Source organism: Monodon monoceros, unplaced genomic scaffold (assembly GCF_005190385.1).
Source record: "Monodon monoceros isolate NGI ecotype Baffin Bay Population unplaced genomic scaffold, NGI_Narwhal_1 Super_Scaffold_22, whole genome shotgun sequence".
NCBI classification, from domain to species: domain Eukaryota; kingdom Metazoa; phylum Chordata; class Mammalia; order Artiodactyla; family Monodontidae; genus Monodon; species Monodon monoceros.
Genome location: NW_021703779.1, coordinates 39,908,781 through 39,930,037, shown reverse-complemented (window position 1 = coordinate 39,930,037; position 21,257 = coordinate 39,908,781). Strand labels below are relative to the sequence as shown.

General features: G+C 37.9%; 1 pseudogene; it reads left to right on the top strand.

Moving 5' to 3' along the window:
* Positions 1 to 15,869: 15,869 nt before the first annotated feature.
* LOC114905783 lies at positions 15,870 to 16,957 on the top strand (annotated as a pseudogene).
* Positions 16,958 to 21,257: the final 4,300 nt, after the last annotated feature.

Sequence of the window (21,257 nt, the reverse complement as noted above, 5' to 3'; positions counted from 1 at the left end):
TCAACTAATATATGACAAGGGAGCCAAGAAAGGGGAAAGAATAGTCTCCATAGTAAATGGTGTCAGAAAACTATAACCACATGCAGAAAAATGAAACTGGGCCTCTTTTTCACAAAATTTATCACATAAAAATTATCTTGAAACAGATTAAAGACTTTATCATAAAGTTTAAACATACCATAAAACTCCTAGAAGAAAACATAAGAAAGAATCTCCCTGACATTGGTCTTAGCAATGATTTTTTTGGATATGACACCAAAAGCACAAGCAATAAAAGCAAATAATCAACAACTGGGACTACGTCAACATCAAAAGCTTCTGCACAGCAAAAGAAACAACCAGCAAAATGAAAAGGAAACCTGCAAAATGAAAGAAATATTTGCAAAACCATATATGGGATAATGGGTTAATATCCAAAAAATATATAAAAAACTCATACAACTCAATAACAGAAAAACCCCAAACAATCCATTTTTTAAATGGGCAGAGGTACTAAGTAGACATTTTTCCAAAGAAGACATCCAAATGGCCAACAGGTACACAAGAAGATGTTCAACATCACTAATTATCAGGGAAATGGCAAATCAAAACACAATGAGATATCACCTCACACCTGTTAGAATGGTTATCATCAAGATGACAAGAGATAACAAATGTTGGTGAGGATGAGGATAGAAGGGAACACTTGTGCACCGTTGGTGGGAACGTAAATTGGTACAGCCACTATGGAAAGTGGTACAGAGGTTCCTCAAAATTTTTCTAAAAAGAACTACCATATGATCCAACAATTCCATTTCTGGGTATAAATCCAAAGGCAATGAAAACAGGATATTGAAAAGATATCTGTACTCCCATGTTATTGCAGCATTATTCACAATAGCTAGGATATAGAAACAACCTAGGTGTCTGGTGGTGGATGAATGGATGAAAGAAGCTGTGAATGGATGAATGGATAAAGAAGATGTGCAATACATACATATACATATATATGTATATATAATATATACTTGCAAAATGGGATCTTAAGAAAGAAGGAAATCCTGCCATTTACAACAACATGGCTGGACCTTGAGGGCACTATGCTAAATGAGATCAGTGAAACAGAGAAAGACAAATACTGTATTATATCACTTATATGTGGAATCCAGAAAGCCAAACTCATAAAAACAGAGAGTAGAATGGTGGTTACCAGGGGCTTGGGGGGTGGGGGAATTGCGGAGATGTTTAAGAGTACAAACTTACAACTAGTAGATAAATAAGTTCTGGAGAGCTAATGCACAGCATAATGATTATAGTCAACAATTTGTATTGTAAACTATAAAATTGCTTAAAGACTTGATCCTAACTGTTTTCACCACAAAAAAAGAAATAAATGATAACTATGTGATGGGATAGAGGTGTTCGCTAATGCGTTAGTGGTAATCGCAGTGCGATATGTAAATTATTAAATCAACACATTGTACACCTTAAACTTACACAATGTCTTATGTCAGTTATATCTCAATTAAAAAAACAATAGGAGTAATAGCAGCCTACATATACTACAAGCTTAATGTGAACAGGGTACTTTAAATGCTTTCATGTATAATTAACTTTTACAACAATAACTCAGTGAAATAGTTAAGGTTCTTCTCACTATTTTACATATGAGGGAATAGATTTAGAAAGATCAGTGACTTGCCCAGGTCCTCATAACTGGTAAGTGAAGGATAAAGGCCTTCTGTCTTAAACCCTGCACTAAACTGCTAAATACAGAAAGATAAATACTGTATGATCTCATTCACGTGTGGAATCTACAAAAAAACTGAGCTCATAGATTCAGAGAACAGATTGGTGGTCACCAGAGGTGCAGGGTGCGGCTGTGGGGAAAGTGGGTGAACATGGTCAAAAGGTACAAATTTCCAATTATAAGATGAATAAGTTCTGGGAATGTAATTCACGGCCTGGTGACTACAGTTAACAATACTGTATTGTGTATTTGAAAGTTGCTAAGAGAGTATATTTTAAAAGTTCTCACCACAAAAAAAAAATGTAAACATGTAAGGTGATGGATGTGCTAACTATCCTTATTGTGGGGATCATGTAACAATATATATGTATACCAAATCATTACATTGTACACCTTAAACTCACACAGTGTTATATGTTAACTATATTTCAACAAAGCAGTAAATAAATAAATAAATAAATGTCTTCTGAAATTAAAAAAGTAACATGTAGCAGTACATATAACAAGAATATATAAAATACAGCAATTATTCATAATAAGCGTAAAACGTTATGCTGAATCTCATAAAGTCAAATTGCATGTAGAAACTACCGGAAGTTCTGAAACTGAAAACTGAAAAAGTATGTGAAAGACAAATGGGAAGTTTCTAAGAACTCAGAGGGAAAATTCAAATTTTCACTTCATATCTGCTGAAGTGAGGTTTTTGCTTCCTTCGGTCGCCCATTGAGAAAACTGCATACTTCTTGTTTCGGCAAGGCATATGGGTTAAGGGAAAGAGAAGGTAACAAGTACTTTCTGAGAGCTTCTTGCCTGCCCGGAAGGTTGCACACACTCCCTCTGGTAGACCTCACAAATATGAGTCAAAGTATTATTGTTTCTGGTTTACGGAGGAAGTCACTGAGGCTGAAGGAGGCTCAGTGCTGGGTCCCGGTACCCATGATAGATAGGAAGACATATATCCTGAGAAAACCATAATTCAAAAAGTGTCATGTACCACAATGTTCATTATAGCTCTATTTACAATAGCCAGGACATGGAAGCAACTTCCATCTAGTTCCAAAGCCCATGTATTCTACTTGCTTGGCCAAGTCTGTACAATACTTTCTTTGCTCCAAGAAAGAAAACTTCACTTATAGACATATTTGCTACCAACTTTCTACCCTTCCTCCTGTCTTTCAAGGGTTCTCATAGTCTCCTTCTCATCCCCTCTCATTTTCTGTGCCCCATGTGTCCATATTCTTTTCCTGAGGTAGCAACCACACATCAGTTTCCTCTGAGGGAAGTTTTAGTCTTAAATGTGGGAGCATGATATGGAGGCAAAGCAGAAAATCTCAGCGATCAAGATTTGGGGAGTGAGGGGGGAAAATGGAAATCCAGTGGCTTCTGACAAGTACTCCCCACAGCCACACGTGCAGATGACAAAACCTGTTGCAGCAACTGAGACTTTGCTCAGTGAAAATAAGAAAGGGATTTAGAAAACTCTATCCTCAACCAACCCTTTTCCCCTAGAAATTTTCTTAAATGAATTCCTTGATATGACAGTGGGGGAAACACACCATTCCTGTTTATCTAAATGCCATTGAAACGCTAAGGCGCTCATAGCCAGGCCTTTAATACAGGGTCCCCAAAACACACACTACCCACCCCAGGAGGGCTTCTCTGTGTGTTTTCTTACCAGCTGATGCCAATTATCCTGAGGGCACCTGACCAGGGAATTCTTTTCAGAAATGCGCCTGATGTCTTTGACACCTAAACTAAAGAGGGGCAAAATATGCTTGTCTTTCACTGAGTTCTGTGCAAGGCCATGCTGAGACTTGAATGACTCTCTATAGAGATGGGATAGGGCCAAATCAAGAGTCCTTGAGCCAGAGGTGGGGGGTGGGTCTGAACCAGGAAAATCTTGCCTCCTATTTCTACTCCAGCTATGTATGGAAGACATCTAAGTCATTATTATAGAGCAGTGACTAATTCATCAAACACACCTCTGTAGGCTCAAGGACTGACGATTTTAAAGATCTCTTGTGCAAAATCTGTAATAGCAAGAGAGGCTGGCACCTAAGAACGATGCAGCAAAGCTATCCACCAAGCAATGGAAGAGTTCTGCCTCTTGGTGGACAGGTAAGGGGACCTGCTGGAATATGCTTTGGAGAAGTGCTGTCACAGGCCCAGCACCAAGGCATCACACTGAGCAGATGGCAGGCCTTCTCCACCTCCACCTGGGAGTCCAATAACCAAAGCATGAGATGCACCATGGAACTAGAGTGACATCTGCCCAGTATAGGGGCTTACCCTGCATTTATGGCCAAGTAGTGGCTCTTTTGCAATTTGCATCACCTTGATATAGTCTAGGTCAGCTGAAGTCAGAGAGAGCAAAGAATTATAAGAGTTGGAAACTCTTTTTTTTTTTTTTTTTTTTTTGCGGTACGCGGGCCTCTCACCGCTGCGGCCTCTCCCGTTGCGGAGCACAGGCTCTGGACGCGCAGGCCCAGCGGCCATGGCTCACGGGCCCAGCTGCTCCGCAGCACGTGGGATCCTCCCGGACTGGGGCACGAACCCGCGTCCCCTGCATCGGCAGGCTGACCCTCAACCACTGCACCACCAGGGAAGCCCTAAGAGTTGGAAACTCTTAAGAACACACACTTAGGGTTTCAGCTGTATCAGGGAAGCCATAGCCCCCTCTCAAACTGCTCATTCCATAAGAGATATCCAGAGTGTTTTGCAAGGTTCTGACATAGATGAGGCACTGCTCCTTTGAAACCACTCAGGCAAATGGCTAATAAGTCACATTAAATCTGAGTGAGAGTCTGAGTGTGCTGGAACTGGAATATTTCCCCACAATAATTCTGACCATGTCCCTCCACTTGCCATCAGTGATTGCTAGCTTTGGAGGCTGAGCCACAGGAAAAGGAGAAAATGATGTTATGGCAGGATGGGAGAAGCTCCAAGAAAGAATGCTACAGTGACAATAGCCACAAAAAGGAGAAATGGCAGGGATAGACAGAGGCAGACAACCCAAAGAGGAAAAGAAGAATGTCCACAACTTCTTGGTCTGGGGAAAATCAGCCACCTGTAACCTCTAGCCTTTAAAATCAGAGACAATGGACCCCTCCACTCTGTGTGTGCGTGATGGTGAAGGAAACAACTAACAACCAGTAGTAACTCAAAGAATTCTAAAGGAATAAACATGCAATTTGAAGATATGTTAACGACTCCCAATCTATATGTAAATTAATTTACTTAAATATCTTAAAGTTCCCATTTTGAGAAGCAGAGCCTGAAACAGGAGTTCTTGTGTAAATGATTTTTTGGCAGAATGCTGTTAAGAGAAGGGGGCTGAGAGAAGCAGAATAAAGTGGGAAATGGGGGAGTTAAGAGAGGATGTGGTCTCGGCTGGAGACTAGCTTCAGCGTGGTTGCACACGGAAGCTCTGTAACAATATTTTCCAGAAGTAGATCATTTCAGAATAATAGGCTTAAGTGAGGTAGCAAAGCTGCTTTGTTATGGGGTGACAAGCTGACTCACTGAGCTGACGAAACATGGGACACTCAGAGCAACTCTACAGGAAGATGCTACCAGAACTCTGAAATTTTGAGTAATGAAATTAACACATCATACTTTAAAAAATAGATCATAAATCGGGAAGAGAATCTTGGTTGTAACAGGGTTGGCAATAGCTAAAGGAAATGTGATATCCACAGAAAGAGGTAGTCATCTTGGAAACACAGAACCAAAAAAGAGTCAGGGTCAAAGTTGGCAATGTCCATTCAGCACTGTTGGGGGAGAAAAGGTGCCCTGGCCTATGAACATAGCCAACTAGACCCCACAGCAGGTATGTCTTTGTGGTGGAGATGGCTGCATCTAGTTATCAAATCTGATGCTAGCAGTTATTATAACCATCTAGCCACCTCCTCTCTCTCTGTTTCCTTGCCCAGGAGCAGCCTTCTTTTCACATAAGGGCTTTCTCTGGACCTTCCCATCCAGACAGAATTTATTTACCAGTGGAAAAAAAACAGTCCTCAAAATCTCATTATAAATTACACAACAGCATTCTAATTTGTCAGTCTCCTGTGACTTGGGTTAATAGCAGTCAGTCTCACAGGGTTTGTTCAACTCTAAATCCAGCCATACATCCTATGCTCTGAGGGCGTTATTGTCCAGGTTAGAGGCATGCTAAATAGTGACTTTTGGAAATATGAGCTAATTTGTATGTCTCTGGATTTGTAGGCACAAGGTTTTGACTTTGAATAGGTTGACTCAATTAATGCCCTACTCCCATCAGGCTCAGGCTGCATCTAAACTTTACCACAATAGCAAGAGTAAAGAAAAGTCTCTTAAAGGGAACCCTCATACACTGTTGGTGGGAATGTAAGTTGGTGCAGGCACTGTGGAAAATAGTATGGAGGTTTCTCAGAAAACTAAAAATAGAATTACCATATGATCCAGCAATCCCACTCCTGGGGATATATCTAGACAAAACTATAATTCAAATAGATACATGCACCCCTATGTTCATAGCAGCACTAGTCACAATAGCCAAGACATGGAAACAACCTAAATGTCCATCAACAGATGACTGGATACAGAAGATGTGGTACATATATACAATGGAATACTACTCAGCCATAAAAAATGAAACAATGCCATTTGCAGCAACATGGATGCAACTAGAGACTATCATACTAGTGAAGTAAGTCAGACAGAGAAAGACAAATACCATGTGATATAATATATATGTGGAATCTAAAATATGACACAAATGAACCTATCTATGAAATAGAAACAGAATCAGAGACATAGAGAACAGACCTGTGGTTGCTAAGGGAGTGGGGGGGTGACGGATGGACTGGGAGTTCGGGATTAGCAGATGCAAACTGGTATATATAGAATGGATAAACAGCAAGGTCCTACTGTATAGCACAGGGAACTATATTCAGTACCCTATGCTAAACCATAAGGGAAAAGAATATGAAAAAGAATGTGTATATATGTATAACTGAGTCACTTTGCTGTACAGCAGTAATTAACACAACATTGTAAATCAACTACACTTCTATAAAAAAATTTTAAAAATTAAAAAAAAAGAGAAATCTCTTTACCTTTGTGATAATACCTTGCGAAAAGTGGCTTCTGTTTTTGGTATATTTCTCTAATTTGCAGACAATCTATCGTATCATACTGCCTAGATGGTATTACAACTGGACATATTTTACTCAGTCTTCATGAGGAGGGGGCAAATGACCAAAATAAAACCTGACTTCATTGACTTTCTCATGCAAGAGCCATTGTGAGCCATGCTGGAGTCAGCTCCCCCTTAGTCTCACTCAACAGCATGTTCATTTACAGACACATCTACTGCACTGCAGGTGCAGGACCCTAGAAAGCAGGGTCCATGTCTTCTGCACATTTATATCTGCAGGACTAAGCACAGTGCTTCGCACAGAGTAGATGTTCAATTAATATTTGCTGGATGGGTAAACAAATGAATGAATGAATGGGTTTCATGAGTAAGAGGAAGTTAAGGAACCAATATCAATGGCCCAGGAAAGCAGAGACAATCATAGCATATTTTGTAAAAATTTCTATCCCTCAAATGATTCAAATACCAAAGTCCATGAGTTAAAAATTTAAATCTTTAGTTATCCACCTTCTCCACCCAAAATGATGGATGAGTCATCTGTCTCTCTCACACACTTTCTCTCCATCTTCCTTTCCCCAAGGGCCAAAATTTGCAGTTATAATTCAGTCATGCAGCAAGTTGACTATTCATGTATTAGCTTGTTTGGAAGAGAGCTAGTGTTACAGAAGCCAGAGAGAAATGAGAATCAAGAAGCCATAATTTCTTAGAAGTAGAAAATTCTCACCCTTTATACCCCAGAGTGGTAATAGCATACCTGGCCCAATTCAACATCAGCATCTCTGTCATCTTTTCATAAAGAGATAAAGGGTTGCCCCCTCCTTCTCTTCCATTTATGTATTCAGCTCCCTATAGGGTAATAGAGGGATACGACATAAGAAGTAAATTCCACCCTTACTCTAGATGGATTTATGGTTTAAACACAAGCTAGAAAAGATTAAGGAAGGGCCAAATTCTTAGTCAGTCTTTCTAGAACACCATGGATAAAGCTCTAATCGTGTGTTGAAACATAATTCAAGATTTATATGGAAATAGATATCCTTCCTTCCTCCCTCTATTTGCCTTTTCTTTAATGGTTTATAATACAGGTTTATAAGTTCCGTTAATAACATGCTCATTTATTTAAAGTTATAAGCTCCCTGAAGGAGTTTTTCTGTGCTTAGCAGATTTTGAAAGATTTTAAATGATTAAATGAAACCAATGGACCTCTGAAGGTTCTGGAAATCCCAAGATTCAAATGGTTTTCCAGGAGACTGAAAATATTTCCATTACTAAAAATTCAGCAAGGCAAAGAATAGCTTATCTCTCTCTCCCGATGCTTCTTTGTGCAGTGAACTCCATGCAGATGAATGACTTCAGACAGTCTAAGCCTCTAAAAATGGCCTCCAATATGACTGGTCTTAGGAAAGAAGTGAGTCTAACCTGCCAGCTTCAGGTAAGCCATCTTAGTCAACAGATTCTTCTAGGCCAGTAGCTTTCAGTCTTGGCTGCACAATAGAATCACTCAGAGAGTTCTGCTGGGTGTGGCTCACCCAACAAATAAGAACCTCAGAGAATGAAACCAAGGCATCAGTACATTATAATATTCTTTGAGGCATTGTAATGTGCAGCCAAGGGTGAGAACCACTGCTCCAATCCAGTGTTTCTCAACTTGTTCTCCATGGACCACCAATATAAAAATACCCTGAAGAACCAGAGCTATACTCAATATTTTATAACCTATAAGGGAAAAGAATCTGAAAAGGAATATATATATATATATATGAATATATACAGGTATATATTCATTCGCTATGCTGTACACCTGGAACTTACACAATATTGTAAATCAACTACACTTCAATTTTTAAAAAGTGCATATCTCTGGCCTCCACTATAGACCCAGTATTTTGGAAAGCCTGCTAGTGTAACAAACCCTACGCGGGTGATTCTTATGCACATTGTAACATATATTGCAGATTAGCTTTCTCAAATCTATTCCAATTCCCCTAGAGCAGTGGTTCTCAAAATATGGTCTCTGACTAGCAACATCATCACTACCCAGGAACTTGTTAGAAATGCACCCCAGACCTACTGAATCAGAAACTCCAAACCTGGGCCCAAATAATTTATGTTTTAATATACTCTCAGTTGATTCTACTGCATGCTCAAGTTTGAGGACCAATGCTTTATAAGATGCCTTACTGAGGGCTGGAGTTTAGAAAGCTAAAGATGATCTTTCCTATACTGTCTTAGAGCTCAGGTTCTTCTTCTTGGGACCTGGCTTCTGCCAATAGATGCACCTTAGTAGGGACTGGAAAGTAGAAATAAGAAGGAGACCACACTACTCTTGGCAAGCATAGCAGTAGAGGCATTTGGTTTCTCCGTGGTTGTGGTAACAGGGGTCCCAGTGCCTGGTCCCTACTCTGGTGGGTACTTAGAGGCAGAACACAGAGTCTCTTTTTGGTTGGCATAAATCATATCTGAGGAAGTGTGCCCTCAAGCCAAGAGTGGTGGCAGTGGCTTCCTCACCCCTAGGACACAGTTGAGGTGGTGTGGTCTTGGACTCAAAAGAGGGCAGTAGTATCCTGATGAAGTAAGCAGTCATGTGAGAAGTCCACATGGGAACTGGGAGGGAGGTGTGCCTCTAGGACCTGAGGGCAGTTTCCAGCTAACAGCAAAAAGCTGGGGCCCCTAGTGCTATAGCAGCAAGGAAATGAATTCTTCCAACAATCTGAGGGAGCTTGGAAATAAATCTTTTCCCAGTGGAGCTTCTGATGAGAACTCAGCCCTGACCAAGACCTTGAAGGCAGACAGTGAATAGTAACCTGCAGCAGCATACCCAGTTAAGTTTTGGCTGGGCTCCTGACCCATGGAAACTGTGAGATAACAAATGTGTATCATTTCTGTTGCTAAGTTTGTGGTAATTTGTTATGCAGTGATAATGAATACAGGTAGCAATAGTTTTTATTACAATTTCTTAAAGAAATAATTGTGAAAATTTGCCCCAGTAACAATGGTATACTTGACTAAAAATAGGTGCCCCCTTCCCAGGCACCCAGTAAAAAATCTTGAAATAAGTCAAAGAATATGAACTGATACCTTCCAAAGGGACAGTCAAGACATTAACCTAAGGATGAAATTTCTTTAGTCTTATTTTAAAATTTTTTTAGAAATAAATGGGACTTGGTACAACTACTTTGGAAGGTTGTTTCACAGTGACTACTGAAGTTGAACATATGCCCAGTGTATGATCTTACAATTACACTCTTGATTATATACCCAGCTCATTTGGTGCTTACTTCCACCAAAAGATATATACAAGAATATTCATAGCAGCACTATTCATAATAACTTCAAAATACAAACTGCTTAAATGACCATTAACAGCAGAATAGATAAATTGTGGTATATCCACACAATGGGATACTATAAAGCAACAAGAATGAATGACCTTCAAGTACATGCAACAACATGGATGGATCTCACAAACAATGTTGTGCAAAAGAAACCGGACACTACACACATAGTATGATTCCATGTACATAAAGTTAAATGTAGGGATAGTGGTTATCTTTGGAATGTAGCCTCTGGAAGAAGCACAGAGAGGCTTCTGAGCTGTTGGTGATATTCTGTTTCTTGATCTGGGGTGCTGGGTTCCATGGACATATTCAGTTTTTGAAACGTCATCAAACTGTACCCTTATGATATATTCATTTATCTGTATGCATATTATACCTCAACAGAAATTTTAAAATGAGTGTGAAGGTTGAGTTCCACTCTGGAATATATACATATCTGTTTAAATGTTCAGAGAATGTGTTTCTCCCCACATCTTCAAGCAAAATGGATTCTCAAGAAAGATAAACTACTTTTATTCTATAGTTTTGCATCATCTGTGGCTTACTTTCAGGGCTCCATATATCCTGACTGGGATCTAGCAAAACCTTGATTATAAGGATGAAGCTTCAATGTGAGAATTAGGAATGCTGCAGACAGGGCCAGAGAGGAGGCGTTTCTGGTCTCCTCCCTTAAACTATACCATAGAGATGACTGCCTCTGCTACCCGGATCAGATACGCCCTGTGTATGGGATGCATAATGGTCTCTGATAGATGTAATTGGTCTGCCTTATCAATATTAACTCTCTTCCAGTTTAACTCATGCTAGTCCTTCATCCAGTGATGAGTGGTGACAGAATCACTATCACTTTTACATGCAAACTGTTAAGAAAGGGGTGTGGGAAGGTTTTAATTTCCTACTACACTCTAATATAACATAATCACAGGAACGACAACCCATCACCCTTGTCATATTCTATTGATTAGAAGCAAGTCACAGGTTCCTACCCACACTCAACAGGAGAAGATTGCACAAAGGCGTGGACACCAGGAGGCTGGAAATCATTGGAGGTCACCATGGGGTCTGTCTACTACATTTCTTATCAAGCTCCTGTTGGGTTCTAAGACCCATATAATAAGCACTTTATTCCCATTAACTCACATAATCCTTTCAAAAATCTCACAGGTAAGCATGTGTGCATCTCAGGGTTTGTGACTACAAACTACCAACAACAGTTGTGGGTAATTTTAGTTCAGATATTTTTTATTAGAAGTATGTTGGATAGTTCACAGAATCCACAAGAAAGGCTGAGCCCAACTTGGAGAATGGACAAAATCAAATGGAGGAGGAGAGTAGATCAGCAGCCAAAAATTAGCCAAGTCATATCATAGGAAGAATTTGGTTAAGATGCTTCCACTACTGCCCCTGCTGCTGGACATTATGCTCCCTGCCCCTGCCTCCCTCCAAGAATAAAGTCTAAGCCACTGCCATGCACAGAGGGTCTCCAAAATATTTGTTACCAATCTGCAACAAGTACAGAAATTGAAAATAAGCATTTAGAAATTTCATAATACTTTGATGGAGTAATTTTCTCTCTTGAGAACCTAATAATATATAATTGAGTTGTAGTTTTTAGGACATTTTTCACTTTTATAAAATGACTTACTTTTTTTTCTAGTGACTTATTTTTATGGTCTATTATAAAATTATCAGTGCCCAGCAAGTTGGAAATTTTAAAAACCTGGCTCTTCAGCACAGATAGTTTGTGACGCCCTGGTCCAAATTGTCATGGCTTAGTCATTAGCTACTGACTTCAGAGGTGAAGTCCCAAGTGGGAGCACCTGAGTCTTGGGTTTGTGTGGTGGCTGTCATCACAGAGTTCAAGAACCTGTTGTTTTCTATGTCTCTGTGTCAGTGCTGGAGTCGATGTCTGCCTCTCTCAGCAGCCTCTCAAAGCTTGGATCCTCAGATATAAGAAGGGGTGCAGATGTCAACCAGCCAAAAATATGAAAGAATGATAGAGAGGTGGAGGGAGAGAAAGGAAAAGGGAAAGAGAAAGAGGGAAATATTTATTTTAAGGAATCGGCTCACACAACTGTGGGAGTTGGCAAGTCTGAAATCTATAGAGCAGGCCAGCAGGATGGAAACTCTGGCAGGATTTCTATGTTCCAGTCTTGAGGCAGAACTCCTTCTTCTCTAGGAAACCTCAGTTTTGCTCTTAAGGCCTTCAAATTATTGGATGAGGCCCACCCACATTATCAAGGGCAACTTCCTTTACTTAAGGTCAACTGATTAGAAATGTTAATCACAGCTACAAAATACCTTCACAGCAACATCTAGACTAGTGTTTGACCAAACAACTGGGCACCATAGCCTAGCCAGATTGACACAAAGTTAACCTTCACAGTGACATATTCATTAAATTTTATTGACTGTTTTACAGACTGTTAGGGACTGTGGTAAGAAACATGGCAATCACTGTCAGTACCACCCTGCACTGAAGGTTCCTGTAAAGAGTCAATGCAGCAGAGCAAAAGCCCAGTCACTAACACCACACCGTGAAGACCTTGACCAGCTGGCTTGTCAGCTGGTCAGTTTTTAAGGGATAGTGCCAGACAAGAAATGCAAAGATGAGGGTGCTGGGCATGGGAGGAGGAAGGCCAACAGAGGGCCAGAGTTTGGGGAAGGCCAGCCTGAAGAGAGAGGGCAGTGCACACTCCAGCTTATAGGCAGGGGCTGTGAAGAAGGTTTGTAGAAAGGGGCAGAGGGGCACATTGACTCTAGACAAAGGAAGGAAGCTCGAGACAGGAAGACTTGCCCTTCCAAGACACTTCTCTACTTCATCACATTGAAAGGGCCAGTCTTGGAAAATAACCTGAAAGGTGTTAGTCAATCAGTACACATTTTGAATTCCTGAACTCTGTTTTTCATGTGGCAATACAAAAGAAGAAATTCATGTTCATCAGAAGGGAAACTAGCCAAAGGATTATGTCCCTGGAAATTTAAGGTTATTTTTTGACTGGGTTGTATTTTTATTTGAAGTTGGGTTTTTCTGGTGGAGTGTTTCTGGTGTCGATATGGGTGTAGGTGGATTTAATCCCTTCAGCATTAAATATCCCCATTTTAAATAAGTAGGCCAGTCTTCCAGAAAGCTTAGCATGGTCAGGTCTACAGCTCCACTTGCTTCCCATTTCACTTTGAGCCAACACTGGACTGGGGAGCCCATCCTCTTTCACGCTGAATTCCATATTTGGATACTTAACCGTAACTTGACTACAAGGGTAAGGGAGCCCACCAGGCCTATTTTGAAGTCTTCCAGGCAGGAAGTTCTGGGCTTACTTGCTCCCCACATCTCATAAGCTCATGCAGTCACAGTTCCCTGGGTCAAATGCCCCTGGGAGAAGGAAAGAGATGGGACTTAAATTGAGTTTGAAGTTGATGCTTTAAATTGAGAATAAATGGGGGTTTGGGGGGAAGGGTGGAGGAAAGGGGTCTTTTTTCCCAACATTTTATTATGAATGTTTTTAAACAAACAGAAAAATTGAAAGAATGCTACATTAAACACCCAGGCCCTCACCACCTTGATGCTATGTTTGCTTTATCTCATATCTCTCCTTCTATTTATCCCTCTATCATTTATCAATTCATCTTATTTTTTGGATGTATTTCAAAGCTACAGACATCAGTATACATTACTGTTGAACACTTCAGCATGCATGGCATTAACTAGATTGAACTGAGTTTTAGTAGCCAGATGCAACGAGAAAGCTTTGGAATCCACCCAAAGTGTCATTAAGGGATGCAAAAGATATTCAATACAGCATGGTTGAAGGCAATGATTGTAGAAAAATAAAATCCCTGGGAGGAAAAACTTAAATATAAGTGTAGTTCATGATGCTACTTGCTCCTTCCTTTGAAGGACATTCCTTTAATGTTTATCTGTATTCATTATATGCATATATCTCAATTAGCACTGCACTGGTGTTCCACTGGTATAATGTAGATAGTCATCAATATTTTTAGTTATTTGTTTGTACATGAAGTTTTCATTATTAAGGAGTTTATTTCTACTGTGATTATTTATTGAGTAACCATATATGTAGACACATTTTCTAGGCAAGCACTTGTATAATACCTATATGCATGTGTGTGTGTATGTATATATATATATATATATATACACATATATATATACATTTAAGTATTAATTTAAGAAAAGAATGTAGTAGCTAATCTAGTGCCAACCATAATAGAAAGGCACTAAATATCTTAGATTAAAGCAATTTCCTCCCTATGACTCCCAAATAAGATATTTATTTTATTCTTTGCACTCTTTTACTTTAAACCTACCTAAAATATTTCCCTTCCTCCTGCTGTTCATTCCAAATTACATACTTTATAGAAGATATCCACTAACCACTTTTAACTATAAACTTTCCTTTGAGCTAAAATACCTTTTGAGTTTGACAAACGGCAAATAAAAACCAATTTTAACTTATTGACCTAAGGTGAATAACGTACCTCTTTTTAATTTTCAGTAGCCTTGGATTCAGATTCTTTTAAAAGCTGTCACTAAGCCAATTGTCTCAGGAGGTAGCTTTAATCAAGGTAGAAGTAGTCCTTATACTCCAGTAATAATAATTAGTACTACGTACTTAGTGTCTACCAAATAGCAGGTATTAAACCGCGCTGCTTACCATGTGCCAGGTACTGTGCCAGGTGCTGGAGTGAATAAGATGGACTCATAAATCTGAAAATCCAGTATGGGATTATTTGAATTACTGTTAATTATTTAGTAACAATTTAAATTGCAATTGAGACAAGTATTAACAAAAAGGGGAAGGGGTATTTGGAGTGGATAAAACAGGGAAAACCCTTACCTAGTTTGGGAGAATGGGGCAGGGTGGGGAATGATCAAGGCTTTCTTAAGGAAATGATGTTTTATCTGAGACTTGATAGATGAGTAGGAGTGGGCCAGGTAGAAAAAGAGAGAAAGAGCATTCTAAGCAAAGAAAACAGGATATTTAAGAAACACTTTGATTAGGAAAGACCTAACTAAGATTAAGCCAGCGTGCTTGGAGCCTTGGAGCCTTAAGGTGCAAAAGGGAGCTAAAGAAACGAGCAGGGGCTGGATTGCACAGAGTCTTGTGAGCAATATTAAGAATTTTGGTATTCACCCATTCATTGATGGGCAGCCACAGAAGGGTTTTAAATAAAATTAGGAATTGATCTGACAAGATTTGTGTTTTTAGACAATCACTCTAGCTATTATGTGGAAGACGGTGTTTTCATTAGATTATAGTTTTGGCTAAGTGTAACACAGACTCAAAATAACAATGGCGTAAGTAAGATAAAGTCTGAGTGGAATTCGATATTGCTCCTAAAAGTCATTAGGAACCCAGGCTCCATCTATCTTCTTCTTCTGCCATCCCAACATTATTGCCCTTACCAGCATTGTCCAAGATTGTGCAGCACCAAAGCCACCTGGAAATTCTATATGTCACTACCATTTTGTTTTGTTAGCAAGAACTTAGCCCAATAGCCACATCTAGCTGCAAAGGAGTTTGGGAAAGTGAGGGGTTTTTCCCTAGACGGCTCTGTGCCCAGCTAAGAAGTCTATTACTTTGGAAGAAAGGGAGTGGATGTTGGAAGACAACTGGTAGTTTCTGCCACCGATGAATTAGGGATGGTCAAGAGAGGAAACAGGATGACTAGTATAAAGACAATTGCAGAAGTCCAGGTAGGATAAGGGTGAGTTGGTCTAGCATGGTGAAGTAGAGATGGAAAGAAATGAAGAAATTTAGAAAATGTGTAGGAGTATAGAATCAACAGGACTTAGGTGTAAGAATTAAAGGAGAAGAAAGTGTAAAGGATAATGTTCAAGTTTCTAAAATGAACAACCAAGAAAATGATGACATCATTCACTGAGAAGGGAAAGACTAGAAATCTACAGATTTATGCAGGATAATTATAAATTCAGTTTTAAGATTCCTGTCAGATATCCAAGTACAAATGTTATCTAGGCCAGGCGTTGGCAAACTATGACCTATAGGAAAAATTTGGCTCACTGTGTGTTTTTATTTATTTATTTATTGGCATGTGGGATCTTAGTTCCCTGACCAGGGATCGAACCCGTGCCCCCTATATTGGAAGCACAACAGGTATCAAAACATAAAATACCTTGAACTCTTCATTGCGATTAAAGAAATATGGATTCAGTATTCCTCCTCAATAATCTGGCTTAGGCAAAATTATCAAGCCATTACAAATAGATGTGATTCTAGATCTTGAAGCAGCACATCCTGGGCTTATAGCCTCTGAGGACAGAAAAAGTATGCAATGTAGAAAGAAAAAAAACAAACCTTTGTTATAACTCAAGGAGATTTCATCTCTGCCTTGCTATCCTAGGTTCTATGAGATTTAATTCTGGCAGGCATTACTGGGAAGTAGAATTGGAAAACAAAACTAAATGGACATTAGGCATGTGTCAAGATAGTCTTCCTAGGAAATGGTGGAATCAGCCAGTAGGTCAGGGTATATTCTGGGCAACTGGGCGATATGTTGACAGCAGTTATGTTGCATTGCATCCTAAGACAGTCAACTTCTGCCAGTAGTAAAACCCAGTAAGACTGGCATTTTTCTGGACTGAGTTGAGTGCGGTTTCCTTTTTATAATGTGAATGATAGATCTCTTCTCTATACTTTTAATGATTCTTTTATAGAAGCCGTTTGTCCCTATTTCTATACTGGAACAGATTCTGAATCTCTTCAGTAACAGATTATGAAAGATGAAGTACCTGGGAAATGATTCTATTTCAGCTCTTAGGGCTAACTTAGTCAGTAAATTTTGTCTCAGTAATTCTGGACTTTTAAAATTTTCCACTGCTGGAAACCACAATAAATTTTTCTTCCTCATTTTCAGAAACTATATAAACATGGTAGCAATGCCACTTGCATAGATGTTACCAGCATCAGTTGTCAAGTGCTTTGAAGTTCTTAGATAAAATATTTGAAAATAAATAATATTTTAAGTAATAAAATATTGCTTAACACAACCAATAAACTATTTTATTTTAAAATTGAAAAAAAAGAACTTAATTCCTTTCTAAGGATGAATAATATTCCATTGTATATATATACCACATTTTATTTACCCATTCACTGTTAAACACTTAGGTTGTTTCCACTTTTGGGTTATTCTGAATAATGCTGTAATAACTTTGGCATACAAGAATCTGTTTGAGTTTCTGTTTCCAATTCCTTTGGCTATGTACCTAAGAGTGGAATTGCTGGGTCATACAGTAATCCTATGTTTAACTTTCTGAGGAACCACCAAACTGTTTTCATAGTGGCTGCACCATTTTACATTCCCATGAGAGTACGAGGGTTCCAATTTCTCTACATTCTCTCCAACATTTTTTATTTTCCATTATTTTTAAAAATTATTATATCCATTCTCCATAAAAAAGAATGAAATATTGCCATTTACAACAACATGGATGGACTTGGAGGGTATTAAGTGAAATAAGTCAGACAGAGAAGGACAAATATTGTATGATATCACTTATATGTGGAATCTAAAAAATGAAACAAACTAGTGAATATAATAAAAAAGGAGACTCACAGATGTAGAGAACAAACTAGTGGTTACCAGTGGGGAGGGGGAAGGGAGGACAAGATAGGGGTAGGGGATTAAGAGGTACAAACTACTATTCAATAAACAAGTAAGCCATAAAGATGTATTGTACAAAAAAGGGAATGTAGCCAGTATTTTGTAGTAACTATAAGTAGAATATAACTTTTAAAAATTGTGAATCATTATATTGTACACCTGTAACTTATGTAATATTGTACACCAACTATACTTAAATTTTAAAAATGAAAAATAAATTATTATAGCCATTCTAGTAGGTGTAAAGTTATATCTCACTTCTGGCTTTGATTTACACTTCCTTTATTGACTAATGATGTTGAGTATCTTTTCATGTACTTATCAGCAATTTGTATAGCTTCTTTGCAGTTTTTTATTCAAATCCTTTATGCATGTTTAATTGGGTTTTTGTCTTTTTGTTGAGGAGTTTTAGGAGTTTTTAACATATTCAGGATATTACACTCTTATTAGATATGATTTTCAAATATTTTCTGCCATTCTGTGGATTGTCTTCACCCTCTCTTAAGAGTATCATTTAATGAACAAAAGTTTTCAATTTTGATGAAGTCCAATTGATCTGTTTTTTCTTCTGTTGCTTGTGCTTTTGGTGTCATATCTAAGAATCCACTGCCAAATCCAAGGTTATAAACCTTTTCCCCTGTGCATTCTTCTAAGTGTTTTAGGGTTTTAGCTCTTATATTTAGATCATTGATCATACTTAATTTTTGTAAACGGGACTTCTCTGGTGGTGCAGTGGTTAAGAATCCACCTGTCAATGCAGGGCACATGGGTTCGATCCCTGATCCAGGAAGATCTCACATGCCATGGAGCAACTAAGCCCATGCGCCACAACTACTGAGCCTGTGTGCCACAACTACTGAAACCCCCATGCCTAGAGCCCATGCTCCGCAACAAGAGAAGCCACTGCACTGAGAAGCCCGTGCACCATAACAAAGAGTAACCCCTGCTTGCCACAACTAGAGAAAACACACACACAGCAATGAAGACCCAATGCAGCCAAAATAAATAAATTTATTTAAAAAATTTTTGTAAATGATATGAAGAAGGGATCCAACTTCATTCTTTTGTACGGGGAAATCCAATTTTCCTAGCACCATTTATTGACGAGACAATTCTTCCCCCATTCAATGGACTAGACATCTTTGTCAAGAATCCATTGGCCATACATGTAAGGATTTATTTCTAGAGTATCAATTCTATTCCATGTTCTATATGTCTATATTTATGCCAGTACCACTTTGTTTTGAATGCTGTAGCTTTGTAGTAAGTTTTGAAATCTGGAAGTGTGAGTCCTCTAACTTGGTTCTTTTTCAAGATTGTTTTGGGTATTCTGGGACCCTTAGAAGGCCATATGAATCTGAGAACCAGCTTTTCCATTTCTGCACACACACACACACACACACACACACACACAGAGCTGCTGGAATTTTGACAGGAATTGTGTTGAATCTGTAAATCACTTTGGATAGTATTGACATCTTAAAATATTAAGTGTTCCAATACATGAACACAAGATGGCTTTCCATTTATTTAAGTTTTCCTTAATTTCTTTCAGCAATGCTTTATAAGTTTCAATGTACAAGTCTTTCCCCTCCTTGGTTAAATTTATTCCTAGGTATTTTATACTTTTGGATGCTATTAAAAATGAAATTGTTTTCTTAATTTCCATACTGGATTGTTCATTGCTAATGTTAAGAAACACAACTGTTTTGTGTGTGTTGATTTTGTAACCTGTAACTTTCCTGAATTCATTTATTAGCTCTAATAGCTTTCTTATGGATTCTTTGGGATTTTCTACATGTAGAATAATGTCATCTGCAAATAAAGATAGTGTTACTTCTTACAAATTTGGATGCTTTTTATTTCTTTTCTTGTCTAAGTAGCTCTGGCTAGAACTTCCAGGACAATGCCTTCTTTTTAATAAATAAAGTTTTACTGGAACACAGCCATGCTCATTTATTTACGTATTGTCTATGGCTACTTTTGCACTACAATGGTAGAGTTGATTAACTTGACATAGACCAATTGGATCAAAAATGTTTAAATATTTACTATCTAGCCCTTTACAGAGATAGTTTGACAACCTTTGCCTCTAGGCGACTGTATAATTAAGTCTGAAGCTCAAAAGAGTGATCTGATTTGAGATATATAGTTGAGAATGGAAGATTTTTATGTTACTTGAAGCCATGGTAGTTCAAGGACCACCTAGAATGAAAGATGTATTTCAGCATTTAATGATGGGAAAGATGAAGAAAGCCCTGAGAGTATGAGGAGAGTGTGTACCAGAGAGTTATGGTGTACCTCAGAGAAACCAAGCAAAAAGAGCATTTTGAGAAGAGGGAAATAGTCGACAATGTGAAAAGCTGACAAAAAATGTCAAGTAAGATGAGGACTTTAAAATGTCCTTTGTTTTTAGCAACATGATGGTAACTGTAACAGCAGAAGCTTCAGTGGAGTCGTTTTAAATGTTTTAATTTCCAAAGTAAAATATTTTGAAGAATTAAACATTTGAAGAATTACAGTTCCATGCTTTTCTAAGATATGTATTTATTAACAAACAAATTGGATTAATTTCATTGGTATAATTGGTATAAAATTTTTATATTTAAAATATTTTCAAATATGAAATTCTTTTAAAAAATAAAATTATTTCCATGTAAAAGACTTTTCAAAAGGATTTTTCCAAAATTAAAAAATACATAAATAAAATAATTATACTTGGTACATACTCATGCACTTTAATTAGTTTATTAGTGATATGTGTTTCTAATACTACATTACTGATATTTTCTGAAAATGTCTTTTTTAAATAGGAATTGGTAAAATTGCATGCAATATTCTTCAAAGCTGTAGTTTATAGCCAATAAATTTGAAATTTTGAATAACTTCAATTTTTCTTTTCTGAAGACTATAATATTTTTAGTTGAAAAAATAGTCTCCTTACAGATGTAAAGTTATCTAAGTGTAAAGCAAATTCTGTTAATTAGAGAGTATTCTCAATTCTAATTCTTTTACTGAAAAATGTATAAATACTTTGAAAAGTAATGTCTTTTTGCTTCCATTTAGGGTCCTTCAACAAATATTTTTACAAAATAAAACTCATTAAATAAGTTCGCTGTATTTATGATTATTTTGAATGGTTCACCAAATTTAAACACTGCAAAATCAAGGCCTTCTCAAGTTTATTCTATTGCAGTACAGATTATAAGGTCTAGTTAAAAATAAGAGATGTATCAAGTCAAGATATTACAAAGTGAAGTTGTAGAATGTCAAAATTAAATCCTGTGCACAGTTTGGGCTCTCATCATATAATCTGCTAAATGATGAATTTTGATTTCTTCCTATATACAAGCTTTGTTTTCATAATTGCAATTTGCTAAAAGCTTCAAAAGGTGAATTTTTG